We start from the raw sequence: 9,586 nt of genomic DNA, 5'->3' as shown, positions 1-9,586 counted from the left end.
AGAAAAACGCTAAGAAAATAACATCCCAAGATAATACTGCTACATAATCAGTGCATTGATAAGCATATATTTTTCACGAAGAAGTATACAATGGTAATACTTATCATTTAAAATTATTTGGACCACAAAAAGCAGCAAATATTCTTCATTTAACAAAGGAAATCGGATGTTGTATTCACTCACAAATTCAAAGCTACAAATCTCTTGAAGTAATTTCCAAAAGAACCGCTCATGTTATTGCAAGAGCGCAGTGAACAAAATCTATTTTATAGTACAACTTCTGTCACTCATATATGTCACCAAAGTTACACTTATTTCTAGTTTAATTTCATGGTAAATTTAAAAATAAATACCAGGAAATTATCCGTGTATCGAAATTAGCCGAGTTTTCCCTATTGATTAGGAATTATATAGCAATAAGTTTTTCGAGAAATAATACTAAGAGATTAATTATCAAGGAAGTACAGTAATTTAGAGTAAGGTAAATAAAAATTACAAATTTTACTGAATAGAAGCTTGTGTGGAATTGAGGGCAATTTTAGCTACAGAACTACGACGGCACGAGAAGGTAATAGCAGAATGCAGTTAATTCTCAGTTAGCAAGATGCAGTGTTCACAACAGTAATTCAGAAAACGGGAAACTTCTATAACACTATGATATGCCAAAGCATTTAATATTATCTGGAAAATGAAATTATGATTTAACAACATTCAAACATTATACTAATTTTATAATATTATAAAACTATTTTATCTTCCTGTATTTAAGGTGCGATTACAATTGTAGCTGTAGATTTAATTTTTCTAGAATTTGTCTTTATTAAATTGGTCTTTTCAAAATTATTTCACACATATGTACAGTACATATGCACTCATGTAGGCCTAATGGATACGAATAGGAAACTACATTGTGTAGAAATAATTTATTTTTATTAGCGTTTCTCGAAAGGATACATGCTTCAGTTGCCTTTGATATAACATTGTTAGTCCGAAATTACATTTATGACTATTAATCGCTCTTTAATTGTTCCCTTTAATTTACATTTCCAAAAAAAAAAAAAAAAAAAAAGAACATGACAAAGAGATTTATCAACTTACTTTAAATGATTTTTAATCCAAATAGGCCTAATATTCAAAGAAAATTCTGGATGCTGTTTTCTTCTCATAATTATGTAAATAATTTATATTTAACTATATATCTAATTGTTTTTGTAACGGCTGCTCAGAGTTCGCTGTGGTGCTCCATGGATGGGTAATTTTTTAAAACATTGATCTGCGAGTATTGCATGATATTTCGTAAATTATAAAATACTACGGAACTCATGTTCAATAAAAATGATTTGTAAGTTTTCTGAAACTAGTTATGATAGTAAAGGGAAGTTGACAGAGTCCCTTTTCTTTATTCTTTGTAACTTATTTAATTTGCAAAAATAAACTGTACGAACTGTATGCTTTCAACGGTTTCACTACATCTAATACAGTTACTTAACCTTTATTTTAAAAAACATCTTTGTAGAGTGGAATAGATTGTACAACTAATTTCATCTTCGGAATATGTATGATAAGAACTTCCTTGTGTTAAATATTAACGTACCTTGTTAACATGTTTCGACCTATTTTCAGTAATCTTCGGAACTGGTCGTTGTTGGTCTTGGCGCCTCTTGTTTCCTGTGTTGGTGCGTTCGTAGTGTAGAGTCAAAGAGTGTATGTATTTTGAAATTGAGTTGTGTGTTGACTCTACACTACGAACGCACCAACACAGGAAACAAGAGGCGCCAAGACCAACAACGACCAGTTCCGAAGATTACTGAAAATAGGTCGAAACATGTTAACAAGGTACGTTAATATTTAACACAAAGTTCTTATCATACATATTCCGAAGTGATACAGTGTTAAAAGTTGTGTAATCAAGATGTATAACTAATTTCAGTTGGCTCTAAATACATTGATACAAATGGTGCGAACTTGAGAAAGAGCCTAAACTATGTTTTTCCTTGGTATCACTAAATTTAAATGTACTTATTATCTGTTTCTATGTAGAACGGGAACATTGATATATTTTCTTAGAAATCGTCCTTTTACTTTTCAAAAATCCCTGTTTTTCAGATGTCATTCATTAAAATCCTTTGCTCTAATATAAATTTCAGTGGTGTAATTTGAGCGAGCTAATCTAGAGAACTGAAATGTGAGGATTCGATCGCTAAGTGTAACTGAAGTGGAGCTGAGGAAAAGATCTAGGAATAATTAGTTAAGTGTTAAGGAGAAGACGCATAGAATAAACCAGTGAAAGGAAATTAGTAAAGAGAGTTAAAATAAGTCATAAATGGTAAATAACCAACACTGAGTGTTTTATGTAGTACAGAGAGGAAGAATCTGGGAAGTGCAGTAGACAATAAATGAAAGTGAGTGCAAGTAGGGAGAAGATATACCAATGAAACAGAAAGAGATATAAGTGAATTGAAGAAGACTACTAAGGAAGTTACTACAAACATTCGAATTTTGTAACATTGAATGAATGCAAGAGTAAAATTCTGAGAAAATGTCAGTGAAAAATAGGGAAAATAATGTAGTACAGTAAAACGTAGAATATAGATACGTAAAAATTAGTGAATTTTAGTCAGAGATAAATATGCTTGAAGATAAAAAATTAGGGATAATAGTAATAGAAGATAGCAATGACAGTAGAAGAGGATTAGTTGGATTGTAGCCGAGAGTGTTTCTAAACAAGAATAATGTACACAAGTATTGCATAGTTATCAGGAATAGGATAGACAGAAGATAAAGAGTATTACAACTACTACTACTACTGCTGCTGCTGCTGCTGCTGCTACTACTACTATTGCAACTACTACTGCTATTGCTGCTAATATAAATTGTTGTTTTCTATTTGTTTTTACAATGAAACGACTTAAGAGCCATAATCAGATAGTTCACCCTTTTCAATGTACCAAAATAAAAACAAAATAATTGTTATTAAAAATGAATTTTGCTGCACTCATCTCAAAGTTTAAGTGTGCTGTGATTTCCGAAAACGGTTAACAGCTACTCACTAACGTGTGCTTAATAGTAATATATTTTTTTAATTTCTGTAGTGACTCTTGTCTTCGTCTCCCTCTGGAACTGAATTGATATTCTCACTGAATCAGTTATACTGGCTTAAATATTTAATACTGGGTTGCAAGGGACAGTGAAGTGCATTCCATAACCTCTCCTATCCAAAACCCAACCTCAACCTGCTCGTGGTGCAACCTGCTTTTACAGATGAGGCTCTGGGGACCGAGTATTGGCGGTATAACCACACCATCAGGAATAGAGGAAATGCTATTTCATCTCTTACGCTGGCCTGCCACTGCGTAGAAATGTTCCACAAGTGGTACTTGTGAGAAAGGTCGGTGGACTCTAAAACTCCTCCCGGCCAGGTCCGATGGACCCATTAACCAACGACAGGTGTGGCCTTCCAGTCATACTGGGGGTTTACGTGAGTGGGTGATGTAACCACCATTACAAACAAAAAATTGGTGCCCACTTAAAAAACGGTTACACTTATGCTAATCTGTGAAGTTCTACCTGATGGATCCACCACAGAGAAATATTGGAGAGCAAGAACGCTAATGGCTTCGTTGCCAAAGCCCGGCATTAGATAACAACAACAACAACATATTTAATACTTTAATTTAGACGTGTAGTTGCAAAATCAGATACATCACTTTTTTTCCGAAATGAGTTAATGTTGTATTTCATATCTTCATATGATTCTACAACTGTTATAGCACTGTTATGCTCCAAAGCCAGATACATAACATGGATTTGTATAATGAAAAAGAGAATTGGTTGCAAATCCTTAGTTCCTTGCAAACGTTTTTCCTTCGTACTGAAAAATTATGTTTTGATTTTGCAACTATACGCCTCAATTCACTAATGGAACGGGTTTTATAATCTTCACATAACCGATACACACTCTTACCCACCCATGCACACGACAGACACAAGCTGTCACTGGCCTTCATAGATTATTTCCGATACATGTAAATCTTATTTTTAAGGGGAGATGTTGTATAAATTGAATTCTTACCTATTTTATGATAATTTCTTCATTTTTGTATATATAAATATCATTGCTGCAACAACTTAAATTTGAGATTACTTACTTACTTATGACTTTTAAGGAATCCAGAGATTCATGGCCGCCGTCACATACGCTCATCATTGGCCTCTATCCTCATCAAGATAATCCAATTTCTACCATCATATCCCACATCACTCAAGTCCATTTTAATATTATCCTCTAATCTATGTCTCGGCCTTCCCAAAGGTCTATTTCTCTCAAGCCTCTCAACTAACAATCTATATTCATTTTGGAGTCGCCCATTTGAGTTTAGTAAAAATAATTGGGCAGAAATGTTGGGGGGGGGGGAGTATCAAGGCACTGTAGGTCACGATAGTGAATATATCTGAGCCATTTTTAAGATAAGTTCAAAACCTCCTTGTCATTTTACTCCTAAAAGAACATTCTTTAAAATGGTTGTATCATAAATTTGATATTCGTTTTCAAAATGTGAAAATAAAGAATACATCTTAAGAATCAATTTTGGAGATACCATTAGAGAAACATGTGAGGATATTATTTTATCAAATGCAACAAAATAACAAATCTCTGTTTCACAGAAAGTTTCCTAATTATCTAAGAATGTGTGTTTCAAATAAAATCCATGTATTAATAGTTCGAAGATATAAAAATATTCACTCTTTGTATGAGAATGAAGCAAAAAATTAAAGTTACCAGAAATTGCAATTAAAATTTAGTGTAATTTAAAAACTCTGTGCTTTAAAAATGACAGCCTAAAGGGTTATATAAATGTGCATTAAATTTTGTGCGATGAAATTTTGAAATTTCAAAGATTATTTTAAACAAAGAATTTTTCTTTTTAAAAATTCACTCGTTTTCCACCACATTTTAACCATTCTTGTTCTTTGAAAACCCTATGCATCATAGTTTTAAAGATAGCGCTGCAGTAGTTGACAAGGGCATATATCCTCATTAAATTTCATGCCATATATATTTCTCACATATTAAAGTGTATTTTACAGCAAAAACATTATTTTTCATTCAATGGTTTTCCACCATATTAAAGCCATCCTCCCTCCTCAACATCGCAAGTAGCATTTGCAATGAATTTTCCTATTGCTTTTCTTTTTGTATTAAAGTTTTATTTTCTCATTGCTTATCTATTTTTATTTAATTAACATTAAGCAGAAATCTGAATGTTTATAGAATAATCCATTAACTGTACGTAAAAAAAAGAAAATATGACGCCCGAAGTTAATTTCACCTCTGTCCATTTCAAGTGGTGGATAGTGGTGAGAGTTGCTGGGAAATATACGAATATATTCCCGCATTATTGGCAATTAGTTCGGTTTGGTTAAGTGGTCATAATTTTACCTTAAAACATTGGCGATGAAAGAGTAATGGAACAGAGGAAAAATTCTCTCCGGCGCCGGGTTTTCAGCTCTTGTGGATAAAGCATCAGCACGTAGAGCTGAAAACCCGGGTTCAAATCCAGGCGCCGGAGAGAATTTTTCTCCATTCCTTTACTCTTTCATCGTATTATGATGCAGAATATCTGCATGGAAATATCATATGTACTTCGGTACATTAGAATAATATATATGATATGCGTAAATCACTTCGTGATTTAAGACGGCGATTATTCCGTCGGATCCCTACCAACTAGTCACTCATAACGAGTGCACCTCAGCACATGTGTGGACTTCAGTCCTACGTTCATAGACGTCTATGACGTAGTGCAGAGGGCGGCCACTAGAGGGAACCCAAGAGTTGGAACTTAAACTGAGACGATTCTGTCCAACGCCGGGTTAGGTATCCGGTGTGGCTTAGCGGATAAAGCATCAGCACGTAGAGCTGAAAACCCGGGTTCAAATCCCGGCGCCGGAGAGAATCTTTCTCCGTTCCATTACTCTTTCATCGTATGATGACGCAGAATATCTGCATGGAAATATCATATGTACTTCGGTACATTAAAATAATATATATTAAAACATTGAGTTTAGAAAAAAATATTTCAAAATTTTTACCATGTTTCCTTATTAAACTGAAAGCTAGGATGGACTTTTTAATGTTGCTGTTGTTTTCTAATACCAGGCGTTTGACAATAAAATCACTTGACCTCCTGCACTCCAATATTTTTCAAAGATATTGTCATGGTCAGCCACTGAAGCACAGATTTTGAGGGAGTTGTTAATGTAGTTTCAGACAAAATATCACATAATTTTAAAAACTGCTAGCCATTCATAATTACTAACTACATTCAAGAAAACAAAGCAAATGTATGAACTTACCTTACAGTAAGTCCATTGCCATCCAAACATTAATTTCAGTGCACTCTAGTGACAGCAAGAGAAAAAAGGATTTCTTAGGACTGAGGTTAAAAAAAAAGAACTAAGAAAAAACGTAAATCTCTTTCCTATTGTATGGCCATAAACATATAATTAATTCATAATGTACAGGTCCAAACGTTTCTAAGCGTGATGTGCCTATCAGGAAACAAAATATTTAAATGGAAAATGCGACCACAAGTGTCTATTCATCGCTATATTGAGTGGAACCAAGGGACGGAGCGTGATATTCAGACATATTGTTAGAACATAAAGAAACAGGTCGCCAAATAAAATGAAAGGTTTGATGATAGGTAACATTAAGGAGTATATATAAATTACTATTACTCTAACAGAAGCTTTACTATGAACAAGTGGGGAGAGAAACATGGGAACACTCGGAGGGCAATCTATCTGAAAATGGCTCTTAGAAATACAATATTTATACTACTTACGCCTCAAACGACAACAAAGCAAACAAAATATATACCTTAAACAAGACCAACACGTCGTTGTTGTTTCCTCATCTTCATCTTCCGTTGCTAAGTGCTCCAATGATGGTCCAGGCATGGAACCTGGCAAGGATTCAGGCATGGGATCTTCCATCGATGATGCTAGCAGAGGAGTTATCAAGGGATCTCGCATAGGCGCTGGTAAAGGATTTTGGATGGGATCTAGCATGGGCGTTAACAAGGCATTTGACATGGGATCTAGCTTGGTTTCTGACATGGGTGATGACAAGGAATCTTGCATGAAAGCAAGCATGGAAAATGATGTGGATGTTGGTATGCGATCTGGCTTAGTTGGTGGTATAGGAGATGGCATGGGTTCTGGCAAAGCATCTCGCATGAGTGATGGTAAGGAATCCGGCATGGAAGCAGGCATGGGATCTGGTATGGGGTCTGGCTTGGTTGGTGGCATCGAATCTGACAAGGCATCTAGCATGGGTGATGGCAAGGGATCCGGCATGGGATCTGGTATGAGGTCTGGCTTGGTTGGTGCCATGGAATCTGACAAGGCATCTAGCATGGGTGATGCCAAGGAATCCGGCATGGAAGCAGGCATGGGATCCGGTATGGTGTCTGGCTTAGTTGGTGGCACGGAATCTGACAAGGCATCTAGCATGGGTGATGACAAGGAATCCGGCATGGAAGTAGGCATGGAATCTGGTATGGGGTCTGGCTTGGTTGGCGAGATGGAATCTGACAAGGCATCTATCATGGGTGATGGCAAGGAATCCGACATGGGAGCCGGCATGGCATCAGACACTGGAGCTAGCATGGGTTCTCGCAAGGAATCTGGAATGGGTGATGGCATGGAAGCTTGTATAGGATCTGGCAGGAGTGCTGTTATTGAACCTGATATAGGTGTTGCCATTGGAGCTAGAATGGGGTATGGCAAGGAATCTGACATGGGATCTAATATAGGTGCTTGTATGGGGTCTGGCTTGGTTGGTGGCATGGAAGCTGGCATAGGGACTTCTATGGGTACTGGCATTGGATCTGAATAGGTTGCTGACAAGGAATTCGCCATGGAATCAGACATGGGAACCAGCATGGGGTCTAGCATGGATCCTGGCATAGGCGCTGACATGGAATCTTGCACTGGTAGTGGTATTGGATCTGGCATGGGAGCTGTCATGGGTCCTGGCATATCATCTGGAATGGCTGCTGGTCTGGGTACTGGCACGGGATCTGGCAAGGATGATATCACAGAAGTTGGCATAGGTGCCGGCGTGTAATATGTCTCGTCATCAAGTACGGGACGTGGCCCAAAAAATATATATCTTAAACAAGACCACCAGGCATTCCTTCTTCGGTGCCTACCTTCTGCTGGCATGGAAGCTGGCATCGGTAGTGGCATAGGACCTGGCATAGGCACTGATATGGAATCTTGCACTGGTAGTGGTATTGGATCTGGCATGGGAGCTGTCATGGGTCCTGGCATATCAAATGGAATTGGTGCTGGTCTGGGTACTGGCATGGGATCTGGCAAGGATGCTGTCACAGAAGTTGGCATAGGTGCCGGCGTGTAATATGTCTCGTCATCTAGTACGGGACGTGGCCCAAAAAATATATATCTTAAACAAGACCACCAGGCATTCCTTCTTCGGTGCCTACTTTCTGCTGGCATGGAAGCTGGCATGGGTAATGGCATAGGACCTGGCATAGGCGCTGACATGGAATCTTGCACTGGTAGTGGTATTGGATCTGGCATGGGAGCTGTCATGGGTCCTGGCATATCATATGGAATTGGTGCTGGTCTGGGTACTGGCATGGGATCTGGCAAGGATGCTGTCACAGAAGTTGGCATAGGTGCCGGCGTGTAATATGTCTCGTCATCTAGTACGGGACGTGGCCCAAAAAATATATATCTTAAACAAGACCACCAGGCATTCCTTATTCGGTGCCTACCTTCTGCTGGCATGGAAGCTGGCATCGGTAGTGGCATAGGACCTGGCATAGGCACTGATATGGAATCTTGCACTGGTAGTGGTATTGGATCTGGCATGGGAGCTGTCATGGGTCCTGGCATATCATCTGGAATTGGTGCTGGTCTGGGTACTGTCATGGGATCTGGCAAGGATGCTGTCACAGAAGTTGGCATAGGTGCCGGCGTGTAATATGTCTCGTCATCTAGTACGGGACGTGGCCCAAAAAATATATATCTTAAACAAGACCACCAGGCATTCCTTATTCGGTGCCTACCTTCTGCTGGCATGGGTAATGGCATAGGACCTGGCATAGGCGCTGATATGGAATCTTGCTCTGGTAGTGGTATTGGATCTGGCATGGGAGCTGTCATGGGTCCTGGCATATTATCTGGAATTGGTGCTGGTCTGGGTACTGGCATGGGATCTGGCAAGGATGCTGTCACAGAAGTTGGCATAGGTGCCGGCGTGTAATATGTCTCGTCATCTAGTACGGGACGTGGCCCAAAAAATATATATCTTAAACAAGACCACCAGGCATTCCTTCTTCGGTGCCTATCTTCTGCTGGCATGGAAGCTGGCATGGGTAATGGCATAGGACCTGGCATAGGCACTGATATGGAATCTTGCTCTGGTAGTGGTATTGGATCTGGCATGGGAGCTGTCATGGATCCTGGCATATCATATGGAATTGGTGCTGGTCTGGGTACTGGCATGGGATCTGGCAAGGATGCTGTCACAGAAGTTGGCATAGGTGCCAGC

This window comes from Periplaneta americana, chromosome 15, assembly GCF_040183065.1.
Source record: "Periplaneta americana isolate PAMFEO1 chromosome 15, P.americana_PAMFEO1_priV1, whole genome shotgun sequence".
Classification (NCBI taxonomy): Eukaryota; Metazoa; Arthropoda; class Insecta; order Blattodea; family Blattidae; genus Periplaneta; species Periplaneta americana.
Note: the sequence above shows the minus strand (reverse complement) of the source record.